The following is a 17,576-nucleotide window of genomic DNA, read 5'->3' on the forward strand; positions in this document are numbered from 1 at the left end:
CATAGTGATGTAGGACAACTACTGAAAAGATGACTATAGGGACGGGTATGTTTACGCCGGTTGGAGAATGCAGGACGGGTTTGGGATGGAGGGATAAAACACACCGCAAAATCCACACGATCGAATTCAAAAACTTAAAACTGATGAGATAATGGTGGTGCAGCCCCGTTCCTCGTCGAGGGAGGGAGTATTGTCTTCAACCACCGTGACGATGCCGAAGCACCAAACCCAATACTCAAATTTACGTCCGCGGGAAATCTCACAAACGAAAGAATTTGTGGAAGTTCCAAGAAATCAAATCAAATCAAACGGTGGTGGAAGAACTCTCACGGAACACTAGACGAAGAACACTCGACACCAAAGAGTTCAGGCATACCTCAGCACCGTGGTGCATGACAAGGCTGCGGGGAATTCAGGTCGTGACGAAACTGGGCGATCTGGGCATTATGTGCCCACTGGTCGAAAATGACTCGGCGTTCTGGGCGTTGAACGGCCCTGGTGTGGAAGCATTTGATCTAGCCGGATCGCTTGACGGTGAAGGCACTTGGACGACAAGAAGAGGCGGGGGCATGGGTGAGCTTAGGTGTAGGTGTCACCAACGTGCGCGGGTGGTAGTAAGCGGGGTGGCCGACGTAGGTGCCTAGCGCAAGCAACCTTGAGCGGGCGCCGCACGCTTGGCGTTGGCGCTGGTGGTCCTATGCGGGTGACCGACGCTGGGCGCGGCTGCGGGTGGTCTTGAGCGGGCAGCCTGCGCTTGGCTCCAGCGCGGGCGGCCCTGTGTGGGCGGCTGGCATTGGGGCGAGGGCGCGGGCAGCCTTGAGCGGGCAGCGTGCGCCTTGCGCCGGTGCTAGCGATCTTGTGCGGGCGGGCGGCACTGAGCGCAGGCGCGGGCGGCACTGAGCGCAGGCGCGGGCGGCCTTGAGCGGGCGACATGCGCATGGCGCAGGCGATGGCGGCCCTATGCAGGCGGCTGGCGCTGGGCGCTGGCGCAGGCGGCCTAGGGCGGGCGACCTGCGATCCGGCGCCGGCGCAAACAGCCCTAGGCGAAGATGAAGGGGTAGGAGAGGGAAGAGAGAGAAAGAAAGGGAAGGGTGAAGGAAAAGGAGGGGGAGAGATCGGCGTCCGGTGACATATGGGGACGTCGGGGGCAGCAACATATGGCGCTGGCGGCGGCGGCGGCGGCGGCGATGGTGGCAATCTGAGGGTGGAAGGTAAGGGAGGCTTGGGCAACTCCTCCAAGAAGAGTTTAACAAAAACTCAATTCCCGAATTATGACTTGCCTAACTGTTTCTTGGTACAATGGCCTATACATATGATGTATTGGAGGAAAGAAAAAATACAGTTAATAAAAATAAAGACGAGCGACGTGGTTCATGTCACGTCAGGGGGCACTTCTTGATCTATCTTTGGTGACATATCAAGACGCGTGAAGGGGCGTGCCTAGGTGGAGACGTGTCTGATGCTAGCGTGTTGACTTGGTCTGGTGATGATGGCGGCATGTCCTCAGCAGTGGAGTTGACTTCGGATGATGGTGTTGGTGCTTCCGGTGTTGATGTGTCGACGTCGTCACCACCACATAGTAAGTCAACGGTGCGTATTAAGCATGCAGCGCCTGTATAGTCAGGTGTCTAGGCTGGTATGTATGTTGATGTGGCGACATATAATGGGCCGGTGGTAATTGGGGACCATGATACTACTCGTGCTGCGCATAAGTCAGCGAAGACACATACGACAAGTGGGTTGCCAGGGGTGTCGGTGGTGCCATGTAAATGTGTGGCACTATTGCAGCAAGCGGCCCATAATTAGGGCATTGGCTATGAATGGGGCCATATTGGGTCGGTGCAACTAGTGGGCCTGTGGAAGAAGGTAGTCCACCTAGACCCGTTGGGTAACTTTGCGCGTACGGCTTAGTAGGTGGAGCATAGGCCGCATACATGGCGAGAGCTGCTCCGTACGGATACCTTGAGTATCATATCAAGGTTTTGTCACAGGGTAATGAGAATGGACCGACTCTAATGGTCGTTCATGATAGTCATGATGGGTTTGGTTCCCATAATAACCTATTGGAGAGGTTGTCTCCTCTCGGGGTGGGTAACTCGCCTTGAGATAGTATGAAGGACTATCTCGAGGATAGTATCTATCATCATGGCCTTGCTGTTGGCTATATTGGTCTGGTGGTGGAAATCGACTTCTTGCTGGGTCCCTTGGTTGTTGACATTGCCCTGCCGAATAGTCATGTTGTCGAGGCGCACTAGGTGGAGTGGGACTTCTAGGGGAATAAGTCCTAACGGCTCGAGTAGGTATCTCAATAGCGACAAGGTCAGAGTGGGTATTCTGATAATTTGAGCTACAAAAATTATCCGATGGAAGATCGAGAATCTCAAGATTCCGATCATGATCCTCGTAAAAGTGTTGGTCACCTATGACGAACCATATCTGTCCAAATGTGTGAGACATACTAAGTTCAATTATCTTTTAAACCAAATGATGATTCCTATATATGATGGAATTATGAGATAATGAAATTTTATGACTTGATATAGATGTGAATTAATTTTGAGAAATGACATGATTTACTAAGTAATAATATTTGGGGTTCATATGCTAACTACCGTGTAGCAAAAGCTAACATGACCAACTCTGATACCAATATGATGTAACACGATGAGTGCCGGGAATGGACTGCTCATGTTACAACACAGAACTGGACCGGTGTGCACAATGATGCGATAATAATGTGATGAAATCCTTTAAATTCAATGGCAAGTACGAGAAAAGACTTCAATTTGTATGATCAATTAAGTTGACAAAGTTCAATTGGATCACAATCGGACTTCTCTGCGTCCCAATGGACCAATTAGTCACCTAACAAATGATGGGTAAAGTTAAGTACCCAACGACATCTAATCCTTTGCGGTAATTAACTGGCGTCTAATACTGTAGAAAGTAAACGAACTGCAAACGTAGGGGAAGAGGTAGAACCCAACGGTTAAGCCTGTCATTCGGAGAGTCGACGGTGGCAGCGGTAATGGCGATAGCGGCAATGGAGGCAGCAACGAGGGAACTCAGAAGATCTGGCCAAGAAGTTGCTTTCTTGGCGCGTTTTTGTACTCAAACAACCCAAGAAGAGGGTTTCTTGAAGATCGGCTTCAAGAAAGCGATGGCAGCGGTGGCAGTAGTGGCAACGACAATGAGGGAACTCACAAGATCTGGCCAAGAAGTTGCTTTCTTGGTGCATTCTTGGACTCAAAAAACCTATGAAAAAGGTTTCTTGAAGATCAGCTTCAAGAAAGTGACGGCGGTGAAGACGACGGTGGCGGTAATGGCGGCGGTGATGGTGGTGATGGCTGCAGCGGCGCCAGCAGTGGCAGTGGTGGCGGTGATGCTTGAGTCACAGAAATGACTCTAATAAGAGGATTCTTGCAGCTGTTTCGAACCTAAAACAACCAAAGAATGGGTTTCTTGAAGAACGGCTTCAAGAACGTCTAAGGGGCATTGGTGATGGTTCCTTTATGGAGATTCAACATGGCTTTGACGCGCTGTAGACGTACTCCATTATCTACGCTAGGAAAGCCATAAAATCTCCCAAAGAAAGGAAAGGTGGAAGCCAAAAATGAAGAAATCTTTCAATTTCAAATTTAACTCCAAGAGTTCTTTGGGGCATGCCAGCCTTTATATAAGGTCAAAGGCATGGCCAATCGGGCATAATGGGAAGGAACCGTCTCTTTACAAGCAGCCTTCCTAAAACAACAAAATGACAAACGGTTTAAAAGGATGAGGCCCAAAACATGGATAGACCTGTCCATAGTTCGAAAAGAAATTACAGTAAAAATAAACAAGAAAAGAAAAGATGCTCGTTGACGTGTCGTTAAGCAGAATACTTTAACGATGGGTTGCAAGCATTAGCTCGGGGTGCTCGAGGTGATTGCTGACATCTTCCTATGTCGATGGAGAGATGGTCCCTCATCATGGAGTCTCGTTGGAACAAAACTTAAGTTCTTGACAGCTTATAACCCTTAGACCGATGGTCAGACGGAGGTAGTCAATTGGAGCTTAGGTAACCTACTCTAGTCCCTTGTAGGCAAGCACCTTATGATGTGGGACTTGATAATCCCCCGCGCCGACTTTGCTTACAACTCCTCGGTGAATCAAACCACCAGGTTGAGCCTTTTTGAGATCGCTTATGGCTAGGCTCCTCGTCAACCCCTCGACCTAGCAACCCTAGATCCTCATGTTGGGGTTTTTGAGGATGGTCTTACATTTGCCCAGCATGTTTCTTTGTAGCATAATCATATTCATGATAGAATCACGAGTCAAAATGCATTGTACAAGCAGGCTGCCAACTTGCCTCATCGTCCCCAAATGTTTGACGTGGGAGACCATGTGATGGTGAGACTTAGACAAGAGAGATATTCTCCCAGGATGGAAACTAAGCTACATGCTCGTTGCGTCGGCCTGTTCTTGATCTATTGAAGAGTGGGCGATAATGCCTATGTCGGGGATCAGCTCCATGTTTAACGTGGCGGACCTGGCTCTGTGCCGAGCTCCTTCTCTCCCCTCCAACCTAACTTTTCTAGACCCCTTTAGTGTAAGTGAGTTTCCCGCGATCACTCTCATGATCATTTCACCCGATTGGCACGTGTCAGCCGATTGTGTACTGCATGAGGTAATTAACTATGCAGGGGACAAGGTATCACGGAGGTTTTTGGTGCATTGGCAGGGGCGCACAAGTGCAGATGACTCCTAGATCACAGAGGATGATCTACAATGCTTGTGGTGGGATCTCCTTGATGTCGGACGTCATCGGGGACATCGTCCAGTCGGCACCGAGTATGATGGCTTGGTATCGATAATACGTAGTGGTATCGAACGTCGAAGGTGTGGTCATCACATGGATAAACTCTAATTGGTAAATTTAACTACAACACGATGACGATGCGTCCTACGTGTCGTACTTGCAGGCTCTGAATCGAGGGAGGCGCCGAGCTCTGAGCTTGGAAGGGGTCGTTAGGTGATGACAATGATGGACTCTTGTACCATGTTAGAGTGATGAAGGCATCATGACCAAAGGAAATCAATCTGTAGGGTTCGCACGTAACAGACCTGACTCGTCCGTACTGGTAAGACGCTCAACTATATCATAGTTTCTCTCAATTACACCTCTCAATCACCTACCCCAAGCACGATGGAGTCAACATGAAATTATAGTGCTAAGGATAATTAAACGACGACAACAGAGGACGGCATAACTTGTCGGTGCATGGCTCGTTGTGCAGAATCATAAAAAAACTGCGGCAATGAAAGTGGGTGTGGTGGAGAGGCGTCGGAGAGCTGATGGTGGCTCAATTAGCATAGTGCCACAAGAGCAATTGAGGAGGTCGAAGGGAAGGGAATACGATAGGGGTCGCGGTGAACTGGCTCAAGCGTGATTTCAACTCGGGTCGCACCTTTATGGTAGATTAGCACGGTGGGATCAGGAAGGCAACGGGAGTAGGAGGCCAACTTGATGATGTCAGTTGAGCTCCTGCGATGTCCCCAGGGCTGGCATTGTAGATAGCGTGCTTTCCTTCCGTGATCAAGGGGATGTCAACCAGATCGTGAGTGCCTCGTCCGATGGCAAATCGTTGCTCACGTGGACCAGATTAGTTAAGTTCTGCATATTCCCGATCGATCAAAATTTCCATTGGATCAGTCAGATTGAGCAACTCTCATCCGTCGCTCAACGTTGGCGCCGAGAGTTGACCACCACAGGACGGGTACGACCGCCTACTTAGAAGAGGTCGGCGGGTCCACAAAATGACGTCTGCTAGTAGGTCGAGCATGCCACGAGTTGCCCTGTGTAGGGGCGGAATTGACCACAACTCTAGTGGTAGTTGCCAGATCTAGCAATTGTCCCTAGTGCTAGATCGTACGACAGCAGTTGACTCGTGTAGGTGGCATTGTTCATCGTGGAATTTTCCCTATGGTAGAGTACCTAGCGAGAAGAGGCAATCTTTGCCGTGAGAGTCGACTGCACTGGAAAGGAGGGGCAGTGATGCTCACGACCGAGGTAGAAATTGAGGGGAAGGGAAGAGATTCCCTCCCAGAATTCCTTCCTTCTACCCTTCCATTCCACTTTTCCTTGTGGTAGAGTACCGGGGCGAGAAGAGGCAATTTCGGCCATAAGAGTTGACTGCACCATAAAGGAGGGGTGGTGACGGTCGCGACCAAGGCAGAAATTGAGGTGATACTAGGTTGATGTCAGACGTCATCGGGGACGTCATTTGGTGCCGATGAGAGATGATAGTACCGGACTAGCGCAATGTCGGTGTCCGACGAAAAAACCCTAAAAGAACATATGCTACGATGCAATGCAAAATGTGCAGGATATGGTATGTGCAAGTGCCAACTAGATGGGAATACCGACGCCTGGGACCGACCCAGTCGCCCGGTGATGGAAAGGTAAACCTCTCGAACCTCGTCCGAAGAGGGGAGGACAACTAAGGGCGCCAAACGGAGTAGCTCCGCCGGATGTTGCCCGCACGTGATGGGTGGACTAGATTGGTACCAGGAATAGACGCTCAAGCACAACGTAGTTCACGCTCAACCTGTCCCTCTCACGTATGTCTAACCCAAGTGTGGTGGAGGCAATCAGAGAATATACTGCAGAAAATAAGAGACGGTTGGGCAGAGGAATGACATAACTCATCAGCGTGTGAGTGCCGGTCCTTCTGCATTGTTGCCTCTAGAACGTGTGCAGGCGATGTCGGTGGCGGGAGGCGCCGGAGAAGGGGCCGGTGAGGTATGACAAACGTCGGCTGGAGCAGCAAACGAGAGGGTCTAACGTGGTAGTAGTGGTTGGGCGTAGTCCCCCGCGGTGGTGGAAATCTGTCACATCAACGTCACCCAAGGGGCTTGACCACAGGGTCGACTTGAAGGTCCTGGGTGGTTGCGGCCTGTCTGGACTCATGCCCGGCTTGTCTTGGTCAACAACCCTCGACCAGAGTAGCTCGATCAAGGGGATCTGCTACTTGAGGAACACCCAAAAGAGGGAGGGGGGACGGTAAACAGTTCTCCTTGGGTCAATGCTAGCAAGGCACACTAGTGGCCAGACGTTCTAATCGACCATCAACGACCGACTGAACGGTCGAGAGTTGGTTGGGATGCTAGAGGGGATCCTGAAGGGGTCTCCTGGCTCGACCGCGAGTCTCCATGCGGGGCACGGGGGGAAACTCACAAACTTTGTCACCGCCGCTCACTAGCAGGTGGCGCGACGATCGTTGCACTGGTTGGCTGGGGGGGAAGGAAGATGGCGCAGAAAGGGCTACGCCAGAACCGGGAGGGATTGAGGGGCATCCGAGGACCCAGGGTCTGGATTCTCTCCTCACCACTTCTTTCTCCAATCATCGTTTCCCCGTCTTCCACCCTCCTCCTCTCCTTCAGCTAGTCAGGACCTGTTCAACCTTTCACATGATGATTCTTTAGAATGAAAAATAACAAGTCCAAATTCAAGGGCGCCCACCCGTTCCCTTTTATAGGGGAAGAAATGATGTGAATGGGCCCCCTTAGTAGTGTCATAAGAGAGGGAATAAGGGGGGAGGGGCTAAGCCCACAAAGGGAGGGGGGGGTCCCTATAGAGTGGACTCCTCCCTCACTACAATGCAAGAAAGGAAAAGAAGAACAAAGAAAGAAAATGACGGAAGGGAAAACATGAATTTGAAAGATACGGACGAAAATGACTTGTAGCGAGTACGATGCACCCACTACCTAGAGTACCTGAATTCGGGTGTTTGGGTGGTTGCTTTGGCTTGCCGGGCGGGCTGAACATGAGCCGCCGGCAGTGTCGTTGGCAACGGCGAGATCTCCGACGACGTTCGTTGGGGCTCGGCCTGCGCGGCGCCATCAATCCTCCCGATTCCGGACCCCAAGTCCATTCTTCTTCCCTTCCGTTCCCTCTCCCCCCCTTCTTCTCTTTTCTTTCTCTCTAAATGAGGGAGTGAGACCAGAAAAAACAACACAAATTTTCCCCTTCTTCCTAGTCCACTGAACTAGGGTGCCTCCCTTCTTCCCTTATAAAGGGGGAAGAGGTCAATGGCTCCCTTAGCGGGCCAACAAAACAAAATAAAGGGGCTTGGGTCCATTAGGGAGCCCCTATATATTGGGCCCCCCATTACACAATAGAAGGGGGAAATTTAAAACTTAAAAAAAAGAAAAGGGAGAAAGGACTGGAGGTCCATTTCCATGATGATGAAAACATGCATAGAGGGGACACACCGTAGTGCGACGAAAACAAAATGACGAATATAAAGAAATACTAATGTCTAAGAAATGATGAAAATCAAAAGGTGATAACGAGCATCTTCACTCGGTCTTCGATGACGGTGGTGGGTGGCGCAGATGGCATCGTTGATGACCCTTGATGGCGTGCACCATCAATCCTCCCTGGGTTGGAAGAACTCGACTCCATCGAGTTAAGGTAGATGGTTGCGGTGTCTAGCGAGGGCCTAGTCATTGTCGGCGAAGATCGCTCTTCATGGCGATCGGGTCATCCGCACCTGGACGGAAGAGCCTTCGTGGTACCCTGTCCCCTACATCGTTAATTATCCCAAGCAGTGTACAATCGACTGACTTGTGCCAATCGGGTGATATCATCGGGGAAGTAGGTGTGTTCCCCCACCAAGGAAGGACTTTGGTGATGTAGGTGTGTTCGCCTACTTGTTGGATGGTCGAGAACGGGCCGGCGCTACGAACATGAAGCATTGTGGCTGACCCAGGAGAACAACTCTCCGACCAAATTCTCAACAACACTTGGTTCCCCACGTCGCACACTCAAAGTCGGCTCTGCAAGTCGGCAGCATGCTTTTACTTTGCATGCCTAAATGTAGATCTACCATCATGATGACGATTTAGTGACAAAACATGATGGGTGAAAGAGGACCTTCTACGGGTGCTAGGCTAGGGAATCGTCGAGGGACTTGGCCATTGGCGATCTCGGGTGGCCTCAACCTGGTGGCGTAGGCCTCCGTGGAGTCAAACGTATGCTCGGCGCGTCGGGTAGGATGACGCCGGTTGGTCGTTATCTTGCGGATGTTATGGCGGTCATGATGCATCCATCGTTAATCATCTTGGCCAGGGAAGAGAGTGGGATCCGCACCAGGTCGAGGAAACTCCTAGACGAAGCCGATAGGGATGAGACATGACTGATTCGAATGAATGGCGCGGGCGACCCGGAGGATGGTGCGGTTGGTCGGATGACTGGCGCAGGCGGCTCTGTTAGCTGGGCAAGCGCCACGGGCGGCGCTGTGTGTAGCGCGCATATCTTAACAGGCTGCTGATAACATGATAAATGATACAATATTTTTATACATTTTAGATTTTTTAGTATTATTAATTAATAATTTATCATGTTATTATTTGAATTAACCAAATATTTATGCATTAGTTAGAAAATCCAACTTTTGCACATTATGATTACTTTTCACTAACTTCATTGACTTCTATGAAGTGAATCATTTTGATTACTAAAGAGTATTTTATAGTTCCAAATGTACAGAAATTTACATGAATTAGAATATATCATTCTTAGGAAATTGGAGGATTTTCTGGAGTTTTAGTGATTATCAAAATGGGCTGCAAATGATGAAACGGTATTGTGGGCTTTTAAAGGAGAGATCAGAGGGGCTTGGGCCACAACCTGACCTACCTATTGGGCCTGAAAATACCTTACAAAAGAAACAAACAGGAAGAAAAGAGAATAGATAATGCCCAAAGGAGTATTTTAGTGATTCCCACAATGTATAAATAGACTTTTTCTCCCTCATTTTCCCACATTCTGGACGTGCTCTAGAAAGTGGCTGGCCAGTAGGACAAGGCATTTTTCAGAATCCAGGTTGTTCAACCTGCTAAATGTAAGTTTATTGAAGTTTTCTCTTAATCTGGTCTCTTGTTTGCATTGAGAAATGCCTGATCCTGGCAAAATATAAGGAGCCATACTTGATAGGAAGCATTGAGGGCTCAGTAAACTTGCATTGAGGCTTTAGAATCTTAGATTTCTACCCTCTCCATCATTTCCCATCCATTTACCCTTAAAATCCATCACTTTCCCACTCTAAACACTCAGTTTCTCTCTATAGACCTTAATCCATATCCATAGTTCACCCCCTAAAAATTCCATGAAAAATCTCCTTCATCTACACCTTCAAATTCCCTCTCGAACTCTCTCTCTATCTCTTCATTTTCTGTCTCTATCCTCTCATTTTGACATTTTATCTCTCTAAAAATGTTTGTTTCTCCCTCTAAGATATCTCCCTATATCGCTCTAGATCCTCAAACATGCCCTAATTCAAACCCCAAAAAAAATCGCATTAAACTATCATTTTTTATCATTTTAAAACTCAAATTTTCTTTTCTTCTAGCCGCAACCGTGCGGTGCTGTGCGGTGCCCGTGCAGCAGGGACAGCCCTGTGCCCACCGGTCCGCGCGCAGCCAGTGCAAACGAATGCAGGGCGCAGGGTAACCGTGTGCAGGACTTAGCCAAATCGGCTAAGTCCTGGCCATTGGGTTAAGCCCAATAAGGCTTAAGCCCAATTAGGCTAAGTCTTCACTTAGACAAATTGGGCTAACCTTAGTGGGCTGACCCACTAAGGCCAGCCCTATACGGGCCACACCAAGCCTGCCAGCCCATCTAGCCTGCCGCCGGCGTCGCCATTCTGCCGCAACTCTACCCATGTCGCCACCGGCGCCGGCGCTCCGCCACTGCCGCTGCCGCCGCCGCCGCCGCCGCCACCGCTGTTGCTGCCGCCACCCCCTCTCCAGCGATTGCCAGACTAGGTAAATACCATATTTTTAGTATTTTAAAATTATTAAAACAGAAAAAATCAGAAAAAATTTTTCTGCATTGAAAAAATCTGAAACAAAAATAGGAAAAAATCTAGAAAATTCATATAATCTATTTAAAGTCATTTGAAAAGATAAAAAAAGTCTAAAAAAATCTCTATCTCTCATTTTTAATATTTATAGTTGTTTTTTTATGTAATTAATTCAAGAAAATTCTAAAAATATTTATTTCTGATTAATTTGATAAGAGAAAATAGAAAAATTAGTTTTAAAATATGATTTTATGTTTCTGTTTGTATTTTGGCTTAACTTAAATCATAGGGAAGTATGAAAATTACCTTAAAATCTATAAAAATCCCAAAAAATGTATTTTTCACCTTTAAAATCATTTTCTTGATCCGAAGCTTGAAAAACAATTCTGAAATTAATTTTCTGCGCCTCTATGGATCAAGCCCTTACTTGCCCTATATTAATTATAGAGTATTTAAGTGGGAAAGTTTCATAAATATTGTTGGCTAAATCTGAATCAAAATGACAACATAAAACCCCTAAATTTAGACCTATCAGCTGCGCAGGCAGTCCAGTGAGCGGCACAATTGGCTAGGCACAATAGCACTTCATCGTGATGGCATCCCAGCTCTCGGGGGGGGGGGGCACGGGATAGCGGATAATCGTTAGCAGGACCATTCTGGTCAGGGCACTCTTTGATGCTGGCTTCATGGTGTAAGGGTACCACGTAACCCATCATCCTTAACATAGAAACGAACGCGTGTTTGCTCTGCCAGCTATAGTGATGTTGTGATCATAGATTTAGGGACGACATAAGATAATACTTCCTCCTTTCATAGGAAGGACGTCACATAGGACAACCTCATCGTACACCCCCATTTTTAACGGGACATGGCATTTTCGCTTCATCGGCAGTGGTGAAGCGTCAATCCACGACACGCCGAATGGAGTAGGATGAGGTATGGTCGCCAACCCTGGTCGGACGACCATCACGTCCGATATCGCATCGACACAACTACTGCTGTCCACCATCAACTTACACGGTTTATCGTTTATCTTGACAAATGTGTAAAAGACCCATGTTTGTAGAGTCATGTCGGCCAACGGGGCTGTCCTCTACGAGACAAGCGTAAGGTGAACCTGCGATGTAACGACAGGAGGGACGGACGTCCCACTAGTGCGTGGGCAGCCAGCGACGATGCTAGCGAGTCGTCCAGTGCTAGGGCATGGAGGGGGTACGGGAGTCGTACCGGCATCCACTATCTGGATATACCCAACCCAGGGTCTGGGGACTCATACCCGTTCGTGATCTCCTCATTTGCGTGATAGTCAAAATTGGGTAACGGCTCTAGTTCTCCATTCTGGTCCTGCTCAGCCTCTCTCGTATCGATCACAAGGGCCGAGCCCGGTGCCCTTTCCCTTGGCTCTTGAAGCACATAAGTGGTGCTTGACTGATGGTGGTGCTGCGTGCCAGAGTATCGCTCGTGATGGCATGAGCATGTGGGGTAGAACCCATAGAGGTGGTGGGGGCGATTCCTTGCCCCCAGGTGTTTTAGGAAGCCCAAAGAGTAGTGGGCGGTGCGGTGTGAGCAGGTTTGCTTTAGGCACGGTATGAGTGGCATGCACAACAGCCTCGTTGCCCAAAGGGTCTATGTGCTCCATCAAGTGCTAGGCTTCATCGACCTTAGCAGGGTTGCACCTAAGAACCTTACTGCGTAGGGTTGGCTGAAGCCCATGGGCAAATAGACCGATGATGTTTCGCGGGTCCTCCACAAATGGACACCGCATTTGGCACTCCTCAAATGGCTGAATGTATTCCGTCATGCCTAAGGTCGAGCCACGTGAGGAATAGCGACATCTGGTACTATCACAACACATACTTCTCAACTTCAGCCCAGGACGTGATGGGTGGTCCTTGTCGCTTGACGGCGACACACCTGTTTTCCCTGAAGATCTTGGCCTGTCTACCAACTCGTCATCCATGCAGTACCACCGAAAGTAGGAGTTCATGCTCGACTCCCAGTCAATGAACTCCTTGGGTTTTCTCTACCCGTCGAAGATGGTGATGTCAGCACACACGCTGTTTTGGATTTGGGCGTAGTGCTCCGCTTATCGGCATTTGTCGTCGTTTGAGCACCTTTTGGGCACTGGGTAATCCTCTTGACATGGCTCGGCACATCGTCGAGGGGGAGTCAAGCTGCAGTCGTGGTCATCCTAGTATCGGGGATGACCCTCTTGCGGTGCGCAGATGTCAGGCATCACACGTGGCGCGTACCGGGGAACCTTGTCAGGTTCTTGGTACCGATAGTGGTGGGGCTGAACGTAGTTGTCATGGCAGGCCGATGGTTCAACATCATGTCTACGATTGTGGGGTCGGACGTGGTCGGCACGACGGGCTGGTAGGTCGGCCAGGTAACAACGATCGTCGCACCGAGCGTAGTCATCTCGGCGGGTCAGTAAGTCGGCCTTGTACCCCCAATTATGGTGCCACACGTGTTTGCCTCGGCCGGCTGGTAGGTCGGCAATGTAACCATGATTGGCGTGCCAGACCTAGTTGTCTCCGCAGGCCGCTTGGTTGACCTCGGGTCTTTGGTCATATGGCCAGACGTGTTTGTCTAGGTGGATCGACAAATCGGTCTCGTACCCACGATTGGAGTCATCCCTTGGGTATCATCTATCCCAAGCACGGACATCTTGTGGGTCACGTGCGGGGTTTCGGGCGGGACAGCAATCTCGAAGCTCCTCGTATGGCCTCTGATCGTGCTCCATGTGCTTGCCATTGTAGGGGCTCCTCAGATGATCTGGGTGTCGACGACCGGGGGCAGGTTGCAGGCTTGCTCTTGAGCCACAAGTGCTAGTACAGCGGCGCGTGCTGGAGGTAGTGCGTGTGCAATCATCTGCTCTACACACTTAGCGATGGAAGCCATGGTGCGGTGATATGCCCCTTGATCCTTGGACGGGTCCTCCTTGGGTTGGTGCTGTCTGCGTGATCTTCATTGGTAGTGTCCTGGTCCTCGGCCGCGTGTGGCGGTGGTCCGGAGTGGTGCCTTGTCAATGGGAGCTTTCCCGTGTGGGTGGCGACTCATCATCGCCCTATCCTCATTGTCGCTAGGTGACGAGGCACCTAGTGTCCGCGGAGAACTACGCGGGGACCGCCAATGTCCACGATGGGTTTGGGTGTACTCATGTGGGCTGGACGGTCGAGTGGCACCTGCATCGTCGAGTGGAGTCTGTGCAAGCGATGTAGGTAGCTGTGATGGGCCGCCTAAAGGCGTCATAAGATGGTGTTCCGAGAGGGCTGTGAGATGGCCTCTCCTGTTAGGTGATGAGTCAGCATGTCAGGGGGAGGTTGAACCTCCGTGTTGAGCCTTCCTGCTTGATCGCGTCTCGATGGGCATGTTCCATAGGGTTCGTAGGTGGTTTTCAGAAAATGTTTTCATTATCTGTTTTCATTTGTTTCATTTCTGTTTTGTGTTTGTCATGATGAGTGCACCCTACTCGTCGTGACACGTCCGTGTCTCTTTTTGGTGTCTGTATCATTTATTTTGCGTTGCTTTAATTTTCTCGAGTTTATCTTTGTTGTAAAAGGGGCGTCCTCTAATGGGCCTCCCTAATACACTCCTCGTAAGGGGTCCATCATGGCCTTATATAAGGCCACGATGAGCCCCACGTCCCTTTCAGATCTGGGATCTGTGTATTACAGTTACGTGTGTTCATTCTCAGATCTCAACGACAGAAAGGAGAGGAAGTGAAGGAGTGAGAAGGAAGAAGATCGAAGGAAGAATTGGGATACAAGACGCAAGAGAGAAAGGAGAACTCTCGGCCCAACTGCTCTCTAGAAGGACGATCAAGTGCACTCTGACGTGTTCACACCTTCCCAACTTAACTCCTTGTGGGATGCATTGATCCAGGATAACCGGATTGGACCTCGACCTTTGCCAAATACATTACTGCGCTTGCTAGTGCAACGCGGCCCGACGGATGATCTACAGATCCCCTGCTTGCGGTTGGCGTGCAGGCATGCCAACTCCATCATCGTCATCGTTGTAGTGGGAATGATTGCTCCAAGGTACTCTCCATCGCGTTCACCGTGTGCCACCCCAAGAACTAAGTTGCATTTGTCAGATCCTTTGGCTTTGGAGCGTTGACATTCATTGCGTGAAAATCCAGCGCTAGCAGGTGTGGGGTGGGGGTGGTCATCTTGCTCTTTGGACGGTCGTTGGGGTGCCCTCCGATGCGTCCACACTATGTCCCACTCCATGGATGCTAGTTTCACTTGCCTGCCAGGCCCTCCCGATTTGGACGCCGACACTCATTGCATGAGCGCTCACTAAGGTTGGTTGACACTTTCCCACGGATGAACAAGGGAGTTCCTTTGTGGCTGGCGTATGGGTGCTTCTAAGCGAACGTTGGTGTTGCCTGGATCACTCTCTAGCTCTTCCTGGTCATTGATTTTTCCAACATCTATCATTCACACCGGCACCATTGGTGCTCGTGTCCATGAGCACTGACCACTTAACTGATCAGTCAGGCCTTCAACCACTCTACTGTGATACCCCAGGCCGCGCCGTGGAGATATTATCTCCTTTTTTAGTTCTCTTCTCGTCCCCACCTCCAAATTTCATCATTCTCATCCTACGATGTGACGCCATCGCCAATCGAGCCTCACCGTCTCCTTAGCTAGCGACACTTATCCTACTACCTTCCCGCACCAGCCATTGCACATCAAAAGGACCGAGGACGAATGTCGCCACCAACGAGCTACGTCGTTCCGCTTTGGTCGTCAGCTATATTATGCCTTTCAATATATTTTTGACCGCACTCCACCACGCTATGGTTAGTTTAGGTGAGAGATTACTGGGAAAACTACATGTTGAGCATCTTCCTAAGTACGGGTTGAGCATGTCCATTACATGCGAGCCGCTACGGCCTACGGAATTATTTTGTTCGGCGCCATAGTCGCGATCGTCACTCCGACAAGGGTCAGATGGTCACCGTCATCATCATCGGTCGTCCACTCCGGAGCTCAAAACTCGGTGAATTCCCATGTAGTTACATTCACTTAGTAAATTATCCATCGGATGACGCCATCGACGACGTTCGACATCAGATTACATTGAGAATACTACGAATCGAGTGAGTTCTCAGGTACAGGTTGAGCCCGTTCGTTACGTGCGAGCCCCTGCTGAATTATTCTGTTCGGTGCCGTAGTCACCGTTGTCACTCCGATGAGGGTCAGAAGGTCACCATTACCGTCACTCAGTTGCCTGCCCCGCAGCTCGGAACTCGGCAATATCCTGCAAGTCAGACCTGCATGTACACTCATCTAGGGTTTCATTGCATCACATATTCACATTTTCACTATAGTGAATTACCTGTCGGACGTCGCCATCGACGTCGTCTGGCATCAAATTGAATATCTGGTGTTATTAATCATTTTTGAGTTCATCTGAAAAATCTGTTGATCCTTTAGAAGTCTTCCGCAAAGCGTTTGATATATCTCTTTATATGATTCCTAAAAATAGTTAAAATTAAAAAAGATATAAAATCACCTAAATAATATATTTTAAAGCAAAATTTAAATTGAAACTTTCTCATGACCTGATCGTTGTGGATTAAACCCTCAAGTCCCCTATACCATGTAAGGAAAACTTTACAAATATTTTGACATAAGTGAGAGCCTCGAAACAACATACTTTAACAAAATTTCTGGTTTATCAGTTCTTAGTCCTTGGATCTTTATTCCAAAGAATTCGGGGGATTAAATATCTTGAGACTGACATTTATTTATATTTGAAAATATCTTCCAATATGATATTTTCTTCCAAATTCGAATTTTGGAGTAAACTCCAAAAATCCGGCATCCCTTTGACATGTTCTCTGTACACAGTTAAGTTGTTCTTTTCCTGATTAGTGAATATTTGGTCTCCTATTTGATTGAGGTCATGGCTTAGGGTTATCCTTATCTCCCATTTGCATTCAGAAGTCAATATGTTACTGTTTCTACTTTTAATCATGAAAATTTAATAAGATGGATCTAGGAAAATAGATGATACATAACTATTTGTAATTATCATTCTCCAATTTATGTTATCACCATAGTCCTGGGCCAAGAGATAAACCAACATTAGGCCAAGAGATGGTTAATATTATTTTTATAAGCTTTGAAATTTTCCTGAAAATTATGGGGAGGATACAAGTGTGAGTGACTTTGTTGTTAAAAATAAATTTGGTATGGATGCATCTTCTTCCAGTTCAATTACTCCTTAGGGAGACAATAATGAAATATGTGATTCTAATGTTGATGTTCACCTTGATCTATTCGCTTCTAAACTAGTGCTCAAACATTTACCAAGATCTCTAAAAAAATGATTCTTAACACCTCATTAAAATTTTCATATTATTTTCTCTCTTAAATTATCGTCTCACAAATAATTACCATATTGCATTTTTTTGGTAATTGCATAAACCTGATATCGGAGTGTCTACTAATTATATCCATGGTGAAGGAGGATTTATCTACTAATATAAAGTTTTTTGATGAATATGTTGTGTTGTCTTGAGAAATCCAAAGGTGCCTCAATCCTCAAATATGAGAAATGGTCAAAAATGAAATTATTAAATGGTTTAAGGCTAGATATATTTATGAACCCTGTAATACACATGGGCTAGCGTTCTTCATTATGTCCTGAAAAAATAACTGGCATAAAGGTCTCAATGACTAAAAGGGTAAGGAACTCTAAAACAGGCTT

This window comes from Wolffia australiana, chromosome 11 (assembly GCF_029677425.1).
Source record: "Wolffia australiana isolate 7733 chromosome 11, ASM2967742v1".
Classification (NCBI taxonomy): Eukaryota; Viridiplantae; Streptophyta; class Magnoliopsida; order Alismatales; family Araceae; genus Wolffia; species Wolffia australiana.